The sequence below is a fragment of the Arachis stenosperma genome, chromosome 3, assembly GCF_014773155.1.
Source record: "Arachis stenosperma cultivar V10309 chromosome 3, arast.V10309.gnm1.PFL2, whole genome shotgun sequence".
NCBI lineage: Eukaryota > Viridiplantae > Streptophyta > Magnoliopsida > Fabales > Fabaceae > Arachis > Arachis stenosperma.
This window is the reverse complement of record NC_080379.1, coordinates 75,108,265-75,131,349: the sequence shown is the minus strand read 5'-3', so window position 1 is coordinate 75,131,349 and position 23,085 is coordinate 75,108,265. Positions and strand designations below refer to the sequence as shown.

Sequence of the window (23,085 nt, the reverse complement as noted above, 5' to 3'; positions counted from 1 at the left end):
ATAACACAAATTAAGGAAACCAACGATAACCATAGAAAACATAAATTGCATTAATATGGAAATTGAATCCAACATCAAACATTCATAAACTAAATTGGCAACATAAAGTAATCAACAAGGAAAATAAATAAACTAGAATGCTAGAACAAATGAAAGTAGAAGAGAAACTAAATTGGAATAAGATAGAATTCAGAAATTGGAAAGGAATAAAACTAAGACCTAAAACCTAGAGCTCCTCTCTCTCTAGAAACTACATCTAAAACCGAAATTTGTGAATAATGAATTCTATGATTGATTCCTTCACTCTGCAGTCTCTAATCAGTGTTTTTAGGTTTGAAACTGCGCTAAAAACAGCTCAGAAATTGCCAGCGATTTCTGATACGTACAACACATGGCTCCGTCACGCGTACACGTACGCGTCGCCCACGCGTACGCGTCGCTTGTCTGCCACACTATCCACACGTACGCGTCACCTAACAGCAAAGCAACTATAACAAATTGTATATTATTTCGAAGCCCCAAATGTTAGCTTTCCAACGCAATTGGAACCACCTCATTCGGATCTCTATAGCTCAAGTTATGTCTGATTTAGTACGAAGAGGTCAGGGCTGACAGCTTAGCAATTCCTTCAATTTCTTATATTCCTTCCACTTTTGCATGCTTCCTTTCCATCCTCTAAGCCCTTCATTCCCTATAAACCCTAAAAACACTCAGCATACATATTACGACATCGAATGGTAATAAGAGAGAATTATAAGTAGCATATTTAAGGCCAAAGAAGCATGTTTTCAATCATAGCACAAAATTAGGAAGGAAAATGTAAAACATGCAAATTCTATTAATAAGTGTGAGAATAATGGGTAAAATCTACTGAATTAACCACAAGATAAACCGTAAAATAGCGGTTTATCAATCTCCCCACACTTAAATATTAGCATGTCCTCATGCTAAGCTCAAGAGAAGCTATAAAGAGTGAAGGCAAAATGGTAGGATATATGAAATACAACCTATTTGTATGAATGCAGCTAAATGCAAAATGCTTTTACCTACTTGGTGAAAAGTAAATAAACCTTTCAAGAACAAATATGAACTGGATTTCACTAATTCAAATCATAAAAAAATGAAGTACAAATAGACTTGCAAGAAGAAGATAGCCCATGAAAGCTGGGAACAAAGAATCGAGCATCGAACCCTCACCGGAAGTGTATACACTCTAATCGCTCATGTGTTTGAGGTTTGATTCTCTCAATTCTCTACTAATCTTGCTTTCTAAGGCTTGCTCTTCATCTAACAATCAACAAAAATTTAATGCACCAATACACATATCAAGAGGTCTTTTAAGGGTTGTAATGGGGTTAGCGTCAAGGTAGGATTGTATTTGGTCAAGTGGAATAAAATCTGAATCCTTAGTTAACCTAAACTTATCACCTAATGAAATCCATAAAATTTTTTTATTATGAATCCACTCTTTTGGCAAGCGCACCAAAATTATCGTCAAGTAATAACCCACAGTGGAGTGGGATCGTATCTACAGAGATTGGTAAATTTGAACAGTTTTAATCAATTGATGAATTAGTCAAGGGGGACAGATAGATTGTGATTGCAGAATTATAAATGGCAGAAATGTAAACAGTTAAACTGTAAGGGAAAGCAATAAAGTGCGTAAATAGAAATGGCAGAATGTAATGTGCAGAATCATAAATGAATTAATTGTAAATGGGAATGGGGAATTGTAGAATGTAAAAGCAAGCCATAAAGAAAGTGGTAGATAAGAATGGTAAAATTCATTGAGATCAGGAGATGTTGTCTCTTTGGATCAATTCCAGCTTATATCCTCTTCAATCATGCAACTCATTGACCTCTTGGCAATCATGATTGATTGAGCCCCAATCCCTTGGTGACTCAATCTCTCAGATCTTGATCAATAGCCAATTCCTTGGTCCAATTGTTCATGAAGAGAGATATGCTTGGTTCCTGATTATACCACACATCATCATAGGTCCAAGTAGAGGGGGGATTATATGTCACAATATCCAAACACCAAAACCCAAATCCTACTCAAGTGTGAGAAGGGATTTCAAGCATGGTTTCATGTTTCCTTTTCCAAGGTTCCCATGAAACCCATTTTTGCATTCAATCTCTTTTCCAAGACAATTGAACACTAAGCATGGAAAACGAAATTCCTTCTAGCAAATCAAAGAGAAGATGAAGAGAAGAAGAATTTCACTATCATTAATCCATCAAGTACAACAGAGCTCCCTCTCTCAATGAGAGGGAATTTAGCTACCCAAAGCTCAAAGAAAAGTACTCAAAAGTAAAGAAGATGATGAAGTGTAAAAGTGGATCTAAAACTTAGCTTTCTAACTGCTTAACCCCCTTTTCAGTACTTCTTGGGGCTATTTATACTACTCCTAGCTCTCAAAATAAAAAAATTACAGAAGTGAAAAGGAAAATTACAATTTGGAAGGAAAAAAAACTCAATAAGCGTGACTTCCCAGCTGGCGTGTGGCTGCCGCTTCAGTGGCGTGCCACGTGCTCCTCCAATTCTGGCTTGGCGTGCCACGCCCAGTCCCTCAAGTGGCACGCTCTTCTTTAATAACATCCCTGGCATGCCACACCTTCGAGCTCAAGTGGCACGCCCAGTGTCTTTTAATACCCATGTATTCTGGCGTGCCACGCCTTCGAGCTTAAGTGGCACGCCCTAGCCTTTCTCCTATTCTTCTTGCCTCTGGAGACTTGAACTAGTGTGGCATGCCCAGGGTCTGGCGTGCCACGCACTTTGTAAGTAAGTAATTATTCTATTTGGCGTGCCACGCCACGAACTTAAGTGGCACGCCCCAATGGCTTTTTCTTCCTAAATGACACTGGCGTGCCACGCCTGGGGTTCAAGTGGCACATCCAAGTGAGGAATAGTGGATGGCGTGCCACGCCCTCAACACCAAGTAGCACGCCCATGTGTTTGGCCTCCTTCATCCTCTCTGGAAACTTGTACCAACATGCCATGCCTAGAGGCTGGCGTACCACGCCCATGATCTTGCCTTGGTTCTAGTAGCTGGCATGCCACGCCCAGTGGTGCACGAAATGTGATCATCAACAATGGCGCCAATAAACTTGGTAGCGCTCTCAAACGTGAATCACACTTTGTCACAAATCCACACAACTAACTAGCAAGTGCATTGGGTCGTCCAAGTAATACCTTACGTGAGTAAGGGTCGAATCCCACGGAGATTGTTGGTATGAAGCAAGCTATGGTCATCTTGTAAATCTCAGTTAGGCAGATAATAAATGGTTATGGAGTTTTCGAATAATAATAATAAATAAACAGAAAATAAAGATAGAAATACTTATGTAAATCATTGGTAGGAATTTCAGATAAGTGTATGGAGATGCTGTGTTCCTTTTGAATCTCTGCTTTCCTACTGCTTTCATCCAATCCTTCTTACTCCTTTCCATGCCAAGCTGTATGTAGGGCATCAACGTTGTCAATGGCTACATCCCACCCTCTTAGTGAAAAAGGTCCAAATGCTCTAGTCAAAGCACTGCTAATCATCTGTCGGTTCTCGATCATGTCGGAATAGAATCCATTGATTCTTTTGCGTTTGTCATCACGCCCAACAATCGCGAGTTTGAAGCTCGTCACAGTCATTCAATCCTTGAATCCTACTCGGAATACCACAGACAAGGTTTAGACTTTCCGGATTCTCATGAATGCCGCCATCAATTCTAGCTTCTACCACAAAGATTCTGATTAAGGTATCCAAGAGATATGCGCCCGGTCTAAGGTAGAACGGAAGTGGTTGTCAAGCACGCGTTAATAGGTGAGAATGATGATGAGTGTCACGGTTCATCACATCCATCAGGTTGAAGTGCAACAAATATCTTAGAATAAGAATAAGCTGAATTGAATAGAAAATAGTAGTAATTGCATTAAAACTGGAGGTACAGCAGAGCTCCACACCCTTAATCTATGGTGTGTAGAAACTCCACCGTTGAAAATACATAAGTGATGGTCCAGGCATGGCCGAATGGCCAGACCCCAAACATGATTAATAGTCTCCTAAGATGAACAATAGAATAAAACTGAGACCAAAGATGTCTAATACAATAGTAAAATTTTCTATTTATACTAGACTAGCTACTAGGGTTTACAGAAATAAGTAATTGATGTAGAAATCCACTTTCGGGGCCCACTTGGTGTGTGATTGGGCTGAGCTTGAGCTTTACTCGTGCAGAGGCTTCTTTTGGAGTTGAATGCCAAGTTGGAACGTGTTTTTGGCGTTCAACTCTGGTTCGTGACGTGTTTCTGGCGTTTGACTCTAGAATGCAGCATGGAACTGGCGTTGAGCGTCAGTTTGCGTCATCTAATCTCGAATAAAATATGAACTATTATATATTTCTGGAAAGCTATGGATGTCTACTTTCCAACACCGTTGAGAGCGCGCCATTTGGAGTTCTGTAGCTCCAGAAAAGCCATTTTAAGTGTAGGGAGGTCAGAATCTAACAGCATCAGCAGTCCTTTGTCAGCCTTCTATCAGAGTTTTGCTCAGGTCCCTCAATTTCGGCCAGAAAATACCTGAAATCACAGAAAAACACACAAACTCATAGTAAAGTCCAGAAATGTGAATTTAGCATAAAAACTAATGAAAACATCCCTAAAAGTAGCTAGATCCTACTAAAAACTACCTAAAAACAATGCCAAAAAACGTATAAATTATCCGCTCATCACAACACCAAACTTAAATTGTTGCTTGTCCCCAAGAAACTAAAAATCAATTAGGATAAAAAGAAGAGAATATACTATAAATCTCAAAATATCAATGAAAATTACCTTGGTATCTCACTTTTTTCCTTTGAAGTTTAGAATGATTGGCTTCTATAAGAACTTAGAATTTCAGATAGTGTTATTGATTTTCCTAGTTAAGTATGTTGATTCTTGAACACAACTACTTTTATGAGTCTTGGTCGTGGCCCTAAGCACTTTGTTTTCCAGTATTACCATCGGATACATAAATGCCACAGACACATGACTGGGTGAACCTTTTCAGATCGTGACTCAGCTTTACTAAAGTCCCCAGTTAGAGGTGTCCAGAGCTCTTAAGCACACTCTTTTTACTTTGGATCACGACTTTAACCACTCAGTCTCAAGCTTTTCACTTGGACTTGCATGCCACAAGCACATGGTCTGGGACAGCTTGATTTAGCCACTTAGGCCTGGATTTTATTTCCTTGGGCCCTCCTATCCATTGATGCTCAAAGCCTTGGATCCTTTTTACCCTTGCCTTTTCGTTTTAAGGGCTATTGGCTTTTTCTGCTTGCTTTTTGTTTTTCTTTCTCTATATATGTGTATATATATATATATATATATATATATATATATATATATATATACATACATATATATATTTTTTCGCCACTTTTTTTTCACAAGCTTTTGTTATTCACTGCTTTTTCTTGCTTCAAGAATCAGTAACATTTCTCTTTGTTCATTATTCTTTCAAGAGCTAACAATTTTAACATTCATAAACAACAAGATAAAAAATATGCACTGTTCAAGCATTCATTCAGAAAACAAAAAGTATTGTCACCACATCAATATAATTAAACTAATTTCAAGGACAATTTCGAAATTCATGTACTTCTTGTTCTTTTGAATTAGAAACATTTTTCATTTAAGAGAGGTGAAGGATTCATAGAATTATTCATAGCCTTAAGACATAGTTACTACATACTAATGATCATGAAATAAAGACACAAACATAGATAAACATGAAGCTTAAAAAAATGAAAAACAGAGAAATAAGAACAAGGAATGAATCCACCTTAGTGATGGTGGCGCTTTCTTCTTGAGGAACCAATGATGTCCTTGAGTTCTTCTATGTCTCTTCCTTGCCTTTGTTGTTCCTCCCTCATTGCTCTTTGATCTTCTCTAATTTCATGGAGAATGATGGAGTGCTCTTGATGTTCCACCCTTAGTTGGTCCATGTTATAACTCAAATCTTCTAGAGAAGTATTGAGTTGTTCCCAATAGTTATTTGGAGGAAAATGCATCCCTTGAGGCATCTCAGGAATTTCTTGATGATGAGCCTTCTCATGTGTCTCTTGAGATCCATGAATGGCTCTCTTGTTTGCTCCATCCTCTTCTTAGTGATGGGCTTATCCTCTTCAATGAGGATGTCTCCTTTTATGATAACTCCAGCTGAGTAGCACAGATGGCAAATAAGATGAGGAAAAGCTAGCCTTGCCATGGTGGAAGACTTTTCGGCTATTTTGTAGAATTCAAGAGAGATGACTTCATGAATTTCTACTTTCTCTCCAATCATGATACTATAGATCATGATGGCCCGATCCACAGTAACTTCGGATCGGTTGCTAGTGGGGATGATGGAGCGTTGGATGAACTCCAACCATCCTCTAGCCACAGGCTTGAGGTCCAGTCTTCTTAATTGAACCGGCTTGCCTTTGGAGTCTCTTTTCCATCGAGCTCCTTCCACACATATGTCCATAAGGACTTGGTCCAACCTTTGATCAAAGTTAACCCTTCTAGTGTAGGGACATGCATCTCCTTGCATCATGGGCAAGTTGAACGCCAACCTTACATTTTTCGGACTGAAATCTAATTTCCCCCGAACCATTGTAAGATAATTCTTTGGATTCGGGTTCACACTTTGATCATGGTTCCTAGTGATCCATGCATTGGTATAGAACTCTTGAACCATTAAGATTCCGACTTGTTGAATGGGGTTGGTCAGAACTTCCCAACCTCTTCTTTGGATCTCATGTCGGATCTCCAGATACTCATTTTTCTTGAGCTTGAAAGGGACCTCAGGGATCACCTTCTTCTTGGCCACAACATCATAGAAGTGGTCTTGATAGACTTTTGAGATGAATCTTTCCATCTCCCATGACTCGGAGGTGGAAGCTTTTGTCTTTCCTTTCCCTTTTCTAGAGGTTTCTCCGGCCTTAGGTGCCATCAATGGTTATGGAAAAACAAAAAAGCTATGCTTTACCACACCAAACTTAGAATATTGCTCGCCCTCGAGCAAGAGAAGAAAGAATAGATGAAGAAGAAGAAAATATGGAGGAGAGGGAGAGAGGGTAGTGTTTCGGCCAAGGAGGAGAAGAGAGGGTTGTGTTGTGTGAAAATGAAAAAGAATGGATGGGTTTATATAGTGGAGGGAGAGGGGTTAAGGTTCGGCAATATTGGGTGGGTTTGGGTGGGAAAGTGATTTTTGAATTTTGAAGGTTGGTGGGGTGTATGGGGAAGAGTGGATGGATGTGAGTGGTGAAGAGGTGATGGGGAAGAGTGTTCATTGGATTGTGTAAAAAAGAGAGAGAGGGTGAGTTGAGGTAGGTAGAGATCCTGTGGGGTCTACAAATCTTGAGGTGTCAAGGATTTACATCCCTGCACCAATGAGGCGTGTAAAATGCCTTCTGCATGCAATCTTGGCGATTAACGCCAGCCTGATGCTTGTTTCTGGCGTTAAACACCAGATCTATGCTTGTTTTGGGCGTTCAACACCAGTCTGCAGCATGTTTCTGGCGTTGAACGCCAGCTTTCCTCAGTGTGCAATCCTGGCATTTAAACGCCAGATTACTGCATGTTTCTGGCGTTCAACACCAGATCCATGCTCTGTTATGGCGTTGAATGCCAGCCAGATGCTCCTTACTGGCGTTTAAACGCCAGTAAGCCCTTCCTCCAAGGTGTGCTATTTTTTCTGCTATTTTTTATTTTGTTTTTAATTTTTATATTTGTTTTGTGACTCCACATGATCATGAACCTAAGAAAACATAAAAGAACAATAAAATAAAAATAAAATTAGTTAAATAAAAATTGGGTTGCCTCCCAATAAGCGCTTCTTTAATGTCATTAGCTTGACAGTGGGCTCTCATGGAGCCTCACAGGTGATCAGGTCAATGTTGTGGGCTCCTAACACCAAACTGAGAGTTTGAGTGTGGGGGTTCAACACCAAACTTAGAGTTTGGTTGTGGCCTCCCAACACCAAACTTAAAGTTTGATTGTGGGTGCTCTGTTTGACTCTGTACTGAGAGAAGCTTTTCATGCTTCCTCTCCATGTATATAGAAGAACACCCTTGGGTCTTAAACACAAGGTAGTCCCCATTCAATTGAAGGACTAATTCTCCTCTGTTAACATCAATCACAGCTCCTGTTGTGGCTAGGAAGGGTCTTCCAAGGATGATGCATTCATCCTCCTCCTTCCTAGTGTCTAAGATTTTGAAATCAGCAGGGATGTAAAGGCCTTTAACCTTTACTAACACATCTTCTACTAATCCATAAGCTTGTCTTACTGACTTGTCCGCCATCTGTAATGAGAATGTGGCAGGCTGTACCTCAATGATCCCTAGCTTCTCCATCACAGAGAGTGGCATAAGATTTATGCCTGACCCTAGGTCACACAGAGCCTTCTCAAAGGTCATGGTGCCTATGGAACAGGGTATTAAGAATTTGCTAGGATCTTGTCTCTTTTGAGGTAAAGATTGCTGAACCTATGTATCTAGTTCACTAATGAGCAAGGGAGGTTCACCTTCCCAAGTCTCATTACCAAACAACTTGGCATTCAGCTTCATGATGGCTCCTAGATATTGACCAACTTGCTCTCCAGTTACATCTTCATCCTCTTCAGAGGAAGAATAGTTTTCAGAGCTCATGAATGGCTGAAGGAGGTTTAATAGAATCTCTATGGTCTCTATATGAGCCTCAGATTCCTTTAGGTCCTCAATAGGGAACTTCTTCTTGCTTGAGAGACGTCCCATGAGGTCTTCCTCATTGGGATTCACATCCTCTCCTTCCTCTCTAGGTTTGGCCATGTTGATTATGTCAATGGCCTTGACTCTCTTTTTGGATTCTCTTCAGTATTGCTTGGGAGAGTATTAGGAGGAGTTTCAGTGACTTTCTTACACAGCTGGCCCACTTGTGCCTCCAAATTTCTGATGGAGGACCTTGTTTCACTCATGAAACTTAAAGTGGCCTTAGACAGATCAGAGACTATGTTTGCTAAGTTAGAGGTGCTCTGCTCAGAATTCTCTGTCTGTTGCTGAGAAGATGATGGAAAAGGCTTGCTATTGCTGAGCCTATTTCTTCCACCATTATTAAAGCCTTGTTGAGGCTTTTGTTGATCCTTCCATGAGAAATTTTGATGATTTCTCCATGATGAATTATAGGTGTTTCCATAAGGTTCACCCATGTAATTTACCTCTCCCATTGCAGGGTTCTCAGGATTATAATCTTCTTCTTCAGAAGATGCCTCTTTAGTACTGTTGGATGCATTTTGCCATCCATTCAGACTTTGAGAAATCATGTTGACTTACTGAGTCAACATTTTGTTCTAAGCTAATATGGCATTCAGAGCATCAATTTCAAGAACTCCCTTCCTCTGAGGCGTCCCATTAATTAGGGAATTCCTCTCAGAAGTGTACATGAATTGGTTATTTGCAACCATGTCAATAAGTTCTTGAGCTTCTGCAGGCGTTTTCTTTAGGTGAATGGATCCACCTGCAAAATGGTCCAATGACATCTTAGAGAACTCAGATAGACCATAATAGAATATATCCATAATGGTCCACTCTGAAAGCATGTCAGAAGGACACCTTTTGGTCATTTGCTTGTATCTTTCCCAAGCTTCATAGAGGGATTCACCATCTTTTTGTTTGAAGGTATGAACATCCACTCTAAGCTTGCTCAGCTTTTGAGGAGGAAAGAACTTAGCCAAGAAGGCCGTGACCAGCTTATCCCAGGAGTCCAGGCTATCTTTAGGTTGTGAGTCCAACCATGTTCTAGCTCTGTCTCTTACAACAAAAGGGAAAAGCATGAGCCTGTAGACTTCAGGATCTACTCCATTAGTCTTAATAGTCTCACAGATGTGCAAGAACTCAGTTAAAAACTAGTAGGGATCTTCTGATAAAAGTCCATGGAACTTGCAGTTCTGTTGCATTAGAGCAACTAATTGAGGTTTCAGCTCAAAATTGTTTGCTCCAGTGGCAGGGATTGAGATGCTTCTTCCATCAAACTTGGAAGTAGATGTAGTATAATCACCAAGCATTCTCCTTGCATTATTATTTTCGGCTGCCATCTCTTCTTCCTTTTCGAAAATTTTTGTAAGGTTGTTTCTGGATTGTTGTAATTTAGCTTCTCTTAGTTTCCTCTTCAGAGTCCTTTCAGGTTCAGGATCTGCTTCAACAAGAGTATTCTTATCCTTGCTCCTGCTCATATGAAAAAGAAGGGAACAGAAAATAATAATAGGGATCCTCTTTACCACATTAGAGAGATTCCTTTATGTTAGTAAAAGAAGAAAGGGATAAAAGAAGGAAAAGAGTTAAGAATCCAAACACAAGGGGGAAGAGTGTGGGTTTGAATTCTTGAGTGGAAGAGAAGTATTAGTAGATAAATAAATAAATAGAAGGAGATGAGAGAGGGAGAAATTCGAAAATAAATTTTGAAAAAGGGTTAGTGATTTTCGAAAATTAAGAGAAGAAATAAAATTAAAATTAAAATTTGAAACAATTAATTAATTAAAAGAATTTTGAAAAAGAGGGAGATGTGTTTTCGAAAATTTAGAGAGAAAAGTAGTTAGGTGCTTTTGAAAAAGATAAGAAACAAACAAAAAGTCAATTAGTTGGTTGAAAAAGATTTGAAAATCAATTTTGAAAAGATAAGAAGTTAGAAAAGATTTTTGAAATCAAATTTTTGAAAAAGATATGATTTGAAAAAGATATTTTAAAAGATATGATTGAAAAAGATATTTTGAAAAAGATTTGATTTTTAAAATTAAAATTGATTACTTAACTAACAAGAAACTAAAAGATATGATTCTAGAATTTAAAGATTGAACCTTTCTTAACAAGAAAGTAACAAACTTCAAATTTTTGAATCAATCGCATTAATTGTTAGTAATGTTTTCGAAAATTATGAAATAAAGATAAGAAAAAGATTTTGAAAATCAAAGTTGAAAATTTTCGAAAATAAATAAAAAAATGAAAAAGATTTGATTTTTGAAAAAGTTTTGAAAAGATAAGATATGTAAAATTGAAAATTTGACTTGACTTATAAGAAATATCTAAGTTTTAAAAATTTTTGACTAAGTCAACTCAAATTTTTGAAATTTATGAGAGAAAAAAGGAAAAGATATTTTTTTATTTTTGAATTTTTTAATGAGGAGAGAGAAAAATACAAATATGATCCAAAACATGAAAATTTTGGATCAAAATACTTAATACATGCAAGAACACTATGAATGTCAAGATGAACACCAAGAACACTTTGAATGTCAAGTTGAACATCAAGACTTATTTTTGAAAGATTTTCAAGAAAAGAAAACATGCAAGACACCAAACTTAGAAATTTTTAGTGTTTAGACACTATGGATTAAAAAATGCATATGAGAAACAACAAAAAGCACAAAACAAGAAAATATCAAGATCAAACAAGAAGACTTACCAAGAACAACTTAAAGATCATGAAGAACACATGCATGAATTTTCAAAAATTGCAAGAAAAAGGGAAACATGCAATTGACACCAAACTTAAAACATGACACAAGACTCAAACAAGAAACACAAAATATTTTTGGTTTTTTTATGATTTTCTAATTTTTTTTGGATTTTTGTAATAAATTTTTCGAAAACATATTTTGGAAAAAGGAAGTAATGAATCCAAAGTCCTCAATCAGAATTCCAGGAATCATGTAATGTTAGTCAAAAGCTCCGGTCCAGGAATTAGACATGGCTTTACAGCCAACAAGGCTTCAACATGTTACATGAAACTCTAGAATTCATTCTTAAAAACTCTGAAAATTTTTTAAAACAGGTGATAAATTTTTGAAAGATTTTTGAAATTTTTTTTGAAAGATTTTTGAAAAATTTTTGAAAATAAAACAAAAAGAAAATTACCTAATCTGAGCAACAAGATGAACCGTCAGTTGTCCAAACTTGAACAATCCCCGGCAACGGCGCCAAAAACTTGGTGCACGAAATTGTGATCATCAACAATGGCGCCAATAAACTTGGTAGCACTCTCAAACATGAATCACACTTTGTCACAACTCCGCACAACTAACCAGCAAGTACATTGGGTCGTCCAAGTAATACCTTACGTGAGTAAGGGTCGAATCCCATGGAGATTATTGGTATGAAGCAAGCTATAGTCATCTTGTAAATCTCAGTTAGGCGGATAATAAATGGTTATGGAGTTTTCAAATAATAATAATAAATAAACAAAAAATAAAGATAGAAATACTTATGAAAATCATTGGTAGGAATTTCAGATAAGTGTATGGAGATGCTGTGTTCCTTTTGAATCTCTGCTTTCCTACTTCTTTCATCCAATCCTTCTTACTCCTTTCCATGGCAAGCTATATGTAGGCCATCACCGTTGTCAATGGATACATCCCATCCTCTCAGTGAAAAAGGTCCAAATGCTCTTGTCACAGCAGGGCTAATCATCTGTCGGTTCTTGATCATGTCAGAATAGAATCCATTGATTCTTTTGCGTTTGTCATCACGCCCAACAATCGCGACTTTGAAGCTCATCACAGTCATTCAATCCTTGAATCCTACTCGGAATACCATAGACAAGGTTTAGATTTTTCGAATTCTCATGAATGCCGCCATCAATTCTAGCTTCTACCACGAAGATTCTGATTAAGGAATTCAAGAGATATGCGCCCAGTCTAAGGTAGAAGGGAAGTGGTTGTCAAGCACGCGTTCATAGGTGAGAATGATGATGAGTGTCATGGCTCATCACATCTATCAGGTTGAAGTGCAACAAATATCTTAGAATAAGAATAAGCTGAATTGAATAGAAAATAGTTGTAATTGCATTAAAACTCAAGGTACAGCAGAGCTCCACACCCTTAATCTATGGTGTGTAGAAACTCCACCGTTGAAAATACATAAGTGATGGTCCAGGCATGGCCGAATGGCCAGCCCAAACGTGATCAATAGTCTCCTAAGATGAACAATAGAATAAAACTGAGACCAAAGATGTCTAATACAATAGTAAAATGTCCTATTATACTAGACTAGCTACTAGGGTTTACAGAAATAAGTAATTGATGCAGAAATCCATTTCCGGGGCCCACTTGGTGTGTGCTTGGGCTGAGCTTGAGCTTTACACGTGCAGAGGATTCTTTTGGAGTTGAACGCCAAGTTGTAACGTGTTTTTGGTGTTCAACTCTGGTTCGTGACGTGTTTCTGGCGTTTGACTCCAGAATGCAGCATGGAACTGGCGTTGAGCGCCAGTTTGCGTTGTCTAATCTCGAATAAAGTATGGACTATTATATATTTCTGGAAAGCTCTAGATGTCTACTTTCCAACGCCGTTGAGAGTGCACGTTTAGAGTGCTGGGAGGTCAGAATCCAACAGCATCAGCAGTCCTTTGTCAGCCTTCTATCAGAGTTTTGCTCAGGTCCCTCAACTTCGGCCAGAAAATACCTGAAATTATAGAAAAACACACAAACTCATAGTAAAGTCCAGAAATGTGAATTTAGCATAAAAACTAATGAAAACATCCATAAAAGTAGCTAGATCCTACTAAAAACTACCTAAAAACAATGCCAAAAAGCGTATAAATTATCCGCTCATCACCCAGCACTTAAGTGGCACGCCATAGTGAGATTCTTGGACTGGCGTACCACGCCTTTGATACCAAGTGGCACGCCGAGCCCTTGCTTTGGCCTCTTTGTGCATTGGTGTGACATGCCTGGTCGCTCAAGTGGCACGCCTAGGTGGAATTGAGAGCCTGGCGTGCCACGCCTTCGACCTCAAGTTGCACGCCCAGACTTCATTGGCCTTCAGCCCCTTCTCTGGGATTTTGTACCAGCGTGCCACGCCATGCTGCTCAAGTGGCACGCCCATACATTTGTGGATTTCTCAAGCTTTGCGTGCCATGCCTGGTTCCTCAAGTGGCACGCCCAAGTGACTTTTTGATGCTGGCATGCCACGCCTTCGATACCAAGTGGCACGCCCATGGTGGGATGATGAGTTGGCATGCCACGCCCCTTGGATCAAGTGGCATGCCCATAGAAGGTGATGGGTTAAGCGTGCCACGCCCAACCCGGCGTGCCACACCCACTTTAGTGTCCTCCATTGTTGCTCTTTGGAACTTTGTACTAGCATGCCACGCCCAGTTCTTGGCGTGCCACACCCATGTGAATGCTTGAGAATCCTCCTCTGGAATTTAGTACTGGCGTGCCATGCCCAGCTCCTGGCGTGGCACGCTAGTTCATTTTTGTGGCACTTGCTCTAAGTGGCACGCCCGCTTCACACGGCTAGCTCATTTTTGTTGTTTTCTTCCCTTTTTTTGATGTCTTTTTCACCTGAAATTTAGCACAACTCATCTCAAAGTAATGTACCATAATATTCATCAAATAATGCATGAATTGCAATGATCAAATGAGATTCATGCTCTTTTATGATCCTCTTTATGCAAGAAAGAAGGGTAGATGATGCAAGTCATCACAATACCAAACTTAAGCTTTGCTTGTCCCAAGTAAGTGAATCTGAATAGGCCTTTTATGAATTGAGACCTTGGCCTTGAATGAATGCAACATGACTAAGGGTAGGACTAAGTGTTCAACACATGTATGAATGTTTTAATGTCATAAAGAACTCTTAGATCTTTGAGGGTTCTTTCAAGTATAAGCTTCAGGGGTCTTTTCTATTGATTGTCACCTTGAAGTAGTAAGAGTTGTTTCACTTTCTTTTTGGTTGTGTTTTTTCTTGACCACGACTCTAAGTGTTTTGTCTCAAGACAACCCTTTAATAAGGCTTTCAATTAGCACTCCCAAACCAGTTGGTTTTAGGGTACTAGGTGTTGAAACACCCCTAATAATTTACTTGCCCAGGTCTCTTCTTGACACATCTTCACACAAGCATCTACTAGGATCTTTAACTCTTTTTGAGCTTTTAATGTTTCTTTCCCATCCTAGTAGTTGATGCTCAGAGCCTTGGGTCTTTATTGCTTACTACTTCTTGGTTCTATGGATATTCAAGGAGCACCCCTTAACTTTTTTTTGTTATACCTTCTAAGACTAGTTGCTTTCCATGACTCATTTTCTTTTTTAGTTCATTCAAGGTTCTACACTTAGTTCCTTGTTTCTTAGTTTGTTGAATGATCTCTATTGGCCTTGGTCTCTCTTACTCTTGTTTTTGCACAGCTTACAACAACTCTTATGGAGACAAGCTCTACTTTATTTATGTTGAAAAGGAAGACTTGAAATACTCATAAAGGACTTCAAGCATGAAATAAAACTAAGTAGAAAACATAAACAACCCTAGCATGACTAATTATTCTTGATAGAAAGTAAATCAAACAAAAGCTTAAACATGATTCAAAAATTAAAGAGTGTCAACCATGGCACTTAACAACCTTGAGCAGCTTAAATCTTCAGTTCATTGGCCCCTTTTCTTTGTCTTTCTTCTTGGAAGGGGATGAGTCATCTTCTTCCTTCTTGGAGGATCCTTCTTGTGCTTGAATGTCCTTAGGCTTCCAAAATCCTAGCCTTCTCATATAGTTTCTTTCATCCTCCTTATGTTTAGCTAGAATCTTTTCTTGTCTAGTGCTTAATTCCTCTATCCCTTGCATGAATGTGGGGTATCCAGGGTTAATAGCAGCCACAGCATTGCACAAGTGATTCAGTTTTGCTTGTGTGTTGATATCATACTGCTTCCTCGAAATGGTTCTGGCATCATAAAGATGTCTAAACTCAGCGAGGTTCCTCGTTTCCATTTGTTCTGCTCCACTATTTTGTTAAGTACACTTCTCACTTCCCCCCAGTCAAACTGTTCCTACTGCTCGTTCCTCATTTGCTTCCAACTCCCTTGGAGTTGTTGTATGTTCTCATTGACTTGGTCCCATTGCTTTTGTTGATAGTCTTTGAATTGGTTGACATCTTCTCTCAGGTGATGCAGGTCTCCCTTCATTTGGTGTACATCTCCTTGTAGTTGTTCCTAGTTGAATCCTTCAGGAAATTATTGGTATTGGTAGTGTGGTGGCGGTGGTTGAAATGCTAGAAAGTGTGGTTACTCTTCTGCCTCTTCTTGTTGTTGTTGTTGTGGCTCATGAGCATGAGCTCTTTGTTCTCTGGCCCTCTGAAGTGGGTTAACAGCCACCACTTTGGCCATCTTCTTGGCAGTTATGAATTTGTCTTGCTTCACCAGCACCTCATCAATGATCTTTTCAACTCCAGCTTCATCACATAACCTCTGTATGATGCTGGGAAATGCCAAGCTTGTGTTGTCACTAGTGCTTTTCAGCACTTTGTTAATGTTATTGGCAATTAGCTTCCCCACATTGATATTCTCACCTTTCATGATGCTGTATATGATCACAGCTCTCTCCTTGGTCACCTATGAAGTGTTGGATGTGGGGATTAGGGACCTCTTCACAAATTCCAGCCACCCTCTAGCTTGGGGGCTCAGATCACTTCTTCTCAATTGGTTGGGTATCCCATCCTTGTCATTTATCCATTGCACATTCAACACGAAAATCTCGTTCAGGATTTCATCAAATCCAAGATCTTGTTGCTTCATTCTTTCTTCATAGCTCCGGGTGGAGCTTATCCTCTTCACCATTAGCATCCTCTTTATGTTGGAGGGACTATAATAAATGGACTTCCCCCTCACATAGCTAATGTAGCCATAGGGTTGTCCTGGCTGAGGCACAGCATTAGCATAAAACTCCCTCACCAAGCTCTCTACTACCTTTTTTGTTGGGTTGCATAGGAGTGTCCAGCCCCTATTGTTAATATCAATGTTGATCTCAAGATGCTCGTTCCTCCCTAATTGGAACCCAACCTCTGGGTTGATTTCCCTCTCACTCACCCAACCATAGATTTGATTTTGGTTGAATGCAGAGAGAAACTTGATTCATTGAAAGACGAGCATGAGGATCCAAAAGTTGGTTCCTTGGTTTTTCTTTTCTTTGAGGCTGAGCTTTTTGGTGGTGCCATTGAGTTGAGAGAGTGTGTTTGAGGTTGTGAATTTTTTTTGTGGGATATTACAAGAAAATGCAAGTAAAACAGAGTTTGCTCCAACACCAAACTTAGAACTTGATTGTCCCAATCAAGAAAAGGGAAAAGAAGTAGGGGAAGAGAGGTAGTGGAAGGCGAAAAGAGAAAATAAGAAAAAAAGTGTTTGGATTCTTTTTCGTGTGTGATTAGGGGTTTGAAGTGGGAGAAGAGTTAGGAAAGTGAGGCTTTTATAGGGAGTGAAGAGTGTGGTTTGAATGGTGGGAAATAAAAAGGATTCAATGTTTTCCCACGTGGGGAGTGGCGCCTAGCGTGGGAAGAGGCGCCAACCCTTATCTCACTGTGCCTCCTGCATGTGTTGAGTTCCAAAGTGTAAGTACACTTTGACTTCTTTGCTTTTTGAGTTATTGACCATGTGGGTCCCATCTTTTCTCCTGAGTAGAATTGGGCTTGCTAGGTGATCCTTGTATAGTGGTGGTCACACCAAACATAATCTCTGGGTTTACTCTTCAAAATCAATTTATCAAAATGGTTGTAAGCCTAGATTAAGTGGGTGAGTGGCCACACCAAACTTTGCCTTTTAGCTAGTTCTCAGCCCATTTACTCATCCTCAGTAAATGTATTCATCAAGTTGTAATTCCGGAATAAAAGAGATAAAAGAATGTCAGGGTATCTTAACTACCAAAACTGATATTTGAACTTCCTAACCTACCACTTGCAATCTAATTCTAAATGGTAATGCAACACAAGTGTGAAACTGAAACTTAAACTATCTAAAGCAATGAATTTTAAACTACTTCTAAGAAAAACAATAAATCAAAAGGATAAAGTGTTAGGGTGCCTCCCAACTAGCGTTTCTTTATTGTCACTAGCTTGACACTCCTTCATCTTTAGTTGAGCTTGTAGCTCACTCTCTGCTCCTCCAAGGAGCCTCCCAAGTAGTGTTTGAGTCTATGGCCATTGACAGTGAAAGTTCTCTGAGTCTTGTCCTCCATGAGCTCTACATGACCATAGGGAAACACCTTGAGTATAGTGAAGGGTCCTGACCATCTAGACTTAAGTTTCCCAAGGAAGAACTTGAGTCTTGAGTTGTATAGCAGCACCTTTTGTCCTTCAGTGAACTCTCTCTTTGCTATCCTCTGATCATGGCACCTTTTTGTGTTCTCTTTGTAGATTTTTGCATTCTCATATGCTTGATTTCTAAATTCCTCTAGCTCATTGAGTTGCATTAATCTTCTTTCTCCAGATGCTTGCTCATCAGAGTTTATCATTTTTAGAGCCCAAAATGCTCTATGCTCAAGCTCAACTGGTAAGTGACAAGCCTTGCCATATACCAGTTGGTATGGGGACATCCCAATGGGTGTCTTGTAGGCTGTCCTGTAGGCCCATAACGCATCATCCAGCTTCTTAGGCCAATCTTTTCTTGAGCTTCCAACAGTTTTTTCATGAATTCTTTTTAGTTCTCTGTTTGAAATTTCAGCTTGCTCGTTGGTCTATAGATGGTATGGAGTTGCCACCTTGTGCTTGACTCCATACCTGAGAAGGAGTGTCTCAAGTTGTTTGTTGCAGAAGTGTGTCCCTCCATCACTAATGAGGGCTATAGGAACTCCAAATCTGCTGAAGATGTTCCTTCTCAAGAAGCTTATCACAATCTTGTTGTCATTTGTCGCAGTGGCTATGGCTTCTACCCATCTTGAAACATAATCAACAGCCACTAATATGTAACTATTTGAGTAGGAGGTTGGGAAGGGTCCCATAAAGTCAATTCCCCATACATCAAATAGTTCAAGATCTAGTATAAATTGCTATGGCATCTCATTTCTCTTGGTTAGATTACCAGCTCTTTGGCACTCATCACATCTTGACCCCAATTCCTTAGCATTCTTGAACATTATTGGCCAGTAAAATTCGGGTTGAAGCACTTTTGCTGCTGTTCTTTCTCCACTGAAGTGGCCTCCATATGCGGATCCATGGCACTGCCACCGCACTTCCTGCCCTACTTCATGGGAGACACACCTTCTCAAGATCCCATCAGCACACTTCTTGAACAAATAGGGGTCATCCTAGATGTAGTGTTTGGCATCCTTGATTAGCTTTCTCCTCATGTGTTTGTTGATGTTGGTTGGTAGTTCCCTAATAGCCTTGGAGTTAGCTATGTCTGTAAACCAAGGGGCTACTTGGACCATCATCAACTACTCATCAAGGAAGCTTTCATTTACTACAACTTGATGCTTTTCTTCTTCTTCTTGTGGAATTCTTGAGAGGTGGTCAGCTACCTTGTTCTTTGCTCTGCTCCTATCTTTAATCTTAATGTCGAACTCTTGGAGTAGCAGAATCCATCTTATTAATCTGGGTTTAGATTCTTGTTTGGTAAGCAAGTATTTGAGTGCTGCATGATCAGTGAATACAATTACTTTAGGGCCAATAAGATATGATCTAAACTTATCAAAAGCAAAGACTATGGCTAAAGTTCTTTCTCTGTTGTGGTGTAGTTCCTTTGATTCTCATTAAGGACCTTGCTAGCATAGTAAATAACAAGTACTAGCTTGTCTTTTCTCTGTCCTAGAACGGCACCAATAGCAAAATCAGATGCATCACACATTAATTCGAAGGGAAGATCCCAACTAGGTGGTGCTATAATAGGTGCAGAAGAGAGTCTCTTCTTAAGCTCATCAAAGGCTACCATGCACTCTCTATCAAAAACAAAGGGAGTATTTGAGACAAGTAGGTTGCTAAGAGGTTTTGCAATCTTTGAAAAATCTTTAATAAACCTCCTATAAAACCCAGCATGTCCCAAAAAGCTTCTGATTGCCTTGACATTGCAAGGTGGAGGTAACTTCTCTATTACTTCCACCTTTGCCTTGTCCACTTCTATGCCATTTTTAGAAATCTTGTGACCAAGAACCACCCCCTCAGTTACCATAAAATGACACTTCTCCCAGTTTACAACCAAGTTAGTTTCTTGGCACCTCTTTAGCACTAGGGCAAGATGACACAGGCAATTAGAATATGAATTTCTAAACACGGAAAAGTCGTCCATGAATACTTCTATGAACTTCTCAACCATGTCTGAAAATTTGGAGAGCATGCACCTTTGGAATGTTGCAGGTGCATTGCACAATCCAAAGGGCATCCTCCGGTAAGTAAAAACTCTATAGGGACAAGTAAAATAGGTTTTCCCCTAGTCCTTGGGGTCTACAACTATTTGGTTGTAGCCAGAGTAACCGTCTAGGAAGCAGTAGTATTCATGCCCTGCGAGTCTTTCAAGCATCTGGTCCATGAAGGGCAGGGGAAAGTGGTCTTTCCGGGTAGCTTCATTGAGTTTCCGATAGTCAATGCACATGCGCCATCTGGTCACTGTCCTTGTGGGTATCAGTTTATTCTTTTCATTTGACACAACAGTGATCCCTACCTTCTTTGGGACTACTTGCACCGGGCTTACCCAAGGGCTGTCTAAGATGGGGTAAATCACCCCTGTTTGCCACAACTTCAATGCTTTTTTTAAGCCACTTCATTCATGGTTGGATTCAGCCTCCTTTGTTGTTGCCTTGACGGTTTGGCATCTTCCTCAAGTAGGATCTTGTGCATACACATTGAAGGACTGATCCCTTTTAAATCTGAAAGTGTCCAGCCTTTAGCATTCTTGTGTTATCTCAGCACTTGGATAAGTTCCTCTTCTTGTTCCTTACTCAAGCTTGAATTGATGATCACTGGGTAAGTGTTGTTGTCATCCAAGTATGCATATTTCAAGCTTGGTGGTAAGCTCTTCAGCTCTAGTTTTGGTGCCTCTACTTCTTTGTTGTCCGTGGTGGTTGGTATGATTGAATTCTTCATGATTCCTTGTGGTAGTTCTCCACTTGATGCTTGTAGTTCTAGCTCCATAGTTCATTCACATTGTTCTTCTTCTAAAACTCCTTGAACTATCTGTTCTATGGTGTCTACCATCATGCATTCTCCTATGGACTCCTTGGGGTAACTCATTGCCTTAAAAACATTGAAGACCATCTTCTCTTCATGCAATCTCAAGACTAGTTCCCCTTTTTGCACATCAATAATGGCTCCGGCAGTAGCTAGGAATGGCCTTCCTAGGATGATTGATGTGTTGGCCTCTTCTTCCATGTCCAGCACAACAAAATCAGCTGGAAAAATGAATTCTCCCACTTTCACCAACAAATCTTCCACTACCCCATGTGGAAACTTGAATTTTCTATCAGCCAATTGGAATGCCATTCTTGTTGGCTTGGCTTCCTCAATCTTCATCCTTCTCATCATGGTTAGGGACATGATATTTTAGCTAGCTCCCAGGTCACACAAGGCTTTCTCAAAAGTAATATCCCCTATGATACAGGGGATTTGGAAACTCCCTGGGTCCTTCATCTTTTGAGGTAGCTTCTTTTGTATGATGGCGCTACATTCCTCAGTTAGTACTATGGCCTCTTTTGCCTTCCATTTCCTTTTTCTTGTTATGAGATCTTTCAAGAATTTGGCATAAAGTGGCATCTGCTCCAATGCCTCAGCAAATGGTATGTTGATTTGGAGCTTCTTGAAGATCTCAAGGAACTTAGAGAATTGGCCATCCTTCCCATCTTTTCCCAGCCTTTGTGGGTATGGTGCCTTGGGTACATAAGGCTTCAAGACTGGTTTTGATGAGGATAGAGCAGGGGTTTCTTCTTCATTCTTGTTTTCATACTTTTCTGTAATTTCTTCTTCATGGTTGTCTTTGCTTGGGGTTTCTTCTTCTACAACCTTCCTACTTCTAAGTGTAATGGCCTTGCATTCCCCTCTCGGGTTGGCCATGGTATCACTGGAAAATATGTGTGTAGGCATTGGGATTTACTTGGATAAGATCCCTACTTGTGCTTCCAACTTTGAGATTGCTGTGCCTTAATTTTTCAGATTTGACCTGTATTTTTCTTGATTGGCGTCTATCCTTATATCAGTTTACGTTTGTCTCTCCATAAGGGTGGAGACGGCTCCTGCAAGCTGTGATGATAGTTGTGCTATTGCAGCCTTCATTCTCTCAAAGTTGCTCTTGATTTCACATGGTTGCGTGGTTGAGGGTGGCGTGTCTTGATGGTGATTGTTGTGTGTTGGTTGGTTGCCATGGTATGATGTGTTTTGTGAATTATGGTAAGATCTATGGTTGTTTATTTGATGGTTGGGGTTGTGAGTGTTGTGTTGATTTGATGGATAAGGTTTGTTGTGGTCCTGGTTATGGCTTTGTTGGTTTTCCCACCCAAAATTTGGGTGGTTCTTCCAGCCTGGGTTGTATGTCTTGGAGTTGGGGTCATATGGTGGTCTGGATGAGTTGTTCACATAATTAGCTTGTTCCCAGTCACCTTCAAATTTTGATGCACTTCCTTCTTATTGAGGAGTTTGGTCTTGAATGGCTGAGACTTGATTAGCCTCCATCTTCTTGGTTAAGGCTGCTAGTTGTGCTGCAATTGCCTTATTTTGAGCTGACAAGGTGTCCACAGAATTGAGTTCTAGCACTCCTTTCTTCCGAATTCTTTCTGAAGCATAGAAATACTCATTTTCAGCTACAGTCTCAATGATATCTAGGGCTTCTTCAATGGTTTTCTTCTTGTTGAGTGAGCCTCCTGAAGAATGATCCACAACCTTCTTTGATTCATAGGACAGCCCTTCATAGAAGATGTATAGTTGTACCCACTCATTGAACATTTCTTGTGGGCATCTTCTTGTCAAACCTTTGAATCTCTCCCAGGCCTCATAGAGTGTTTCACCATCTTGTTGTCTGAAAGTTTACACCTCAGCTCTTAGCCTGTTGATTCTTTGTGGAGGGTAAAATCTTACAAGGAATCTGTTTACAACATCATCCCATGTGGTTAAGCCCTCCTTGGGAAATGCTTCCAACCACTTTGTTGCCTTGTCTCTGAGTGAGAAGGGGAACAAAAGTAGCTTGTAGGTGTCCGGATGTACACCATTGGTCTTTATAATGACATAGATCCTCAAGAATGTATTGAGATATTGGTTTGGGTCCTCCTGGGCACCTCCTCCATATGAACAATTATTCTGGACAAGTGTGATGAGTTGAGATTTCAACTCAAAGTTATTGGCATGGATTGTTGGCTTTAGGATGCTG

The 23,085-nt window shown here is 39.8% G+C and overlaps 2 non-coding genes across 2 annotated transcripts; both read left to right on the top strand.

Moving 5' to 3' along the window:
• Positions 1–9,587: 9,587 nt before the first annotated feature.
• On the top strand, positions 9,588–9,695 carry LOC130972437 (small nucleolar RNA R71). The gene has a single exon (XR_009083605.1). It is a non-coding gene; the product is annotated as a small nucleolar RNA R71 (small nucleolar RNA).
• Positions 9,696–22,658: 12,963 nt separating this feature from the next.
• LOC130972511 (small nucleolar RNA R71) lies at positions 22,659–22,766 on the top strand. The gene has a single exon (XR_009083673.1). It is a non-coding gene; the product is annotated as a small nucleolar RNA R71 (small nucleolar RNA).
• The last annotated feature ends 319 nt before the right edge of the window (positions 22,767–23,085 follow it).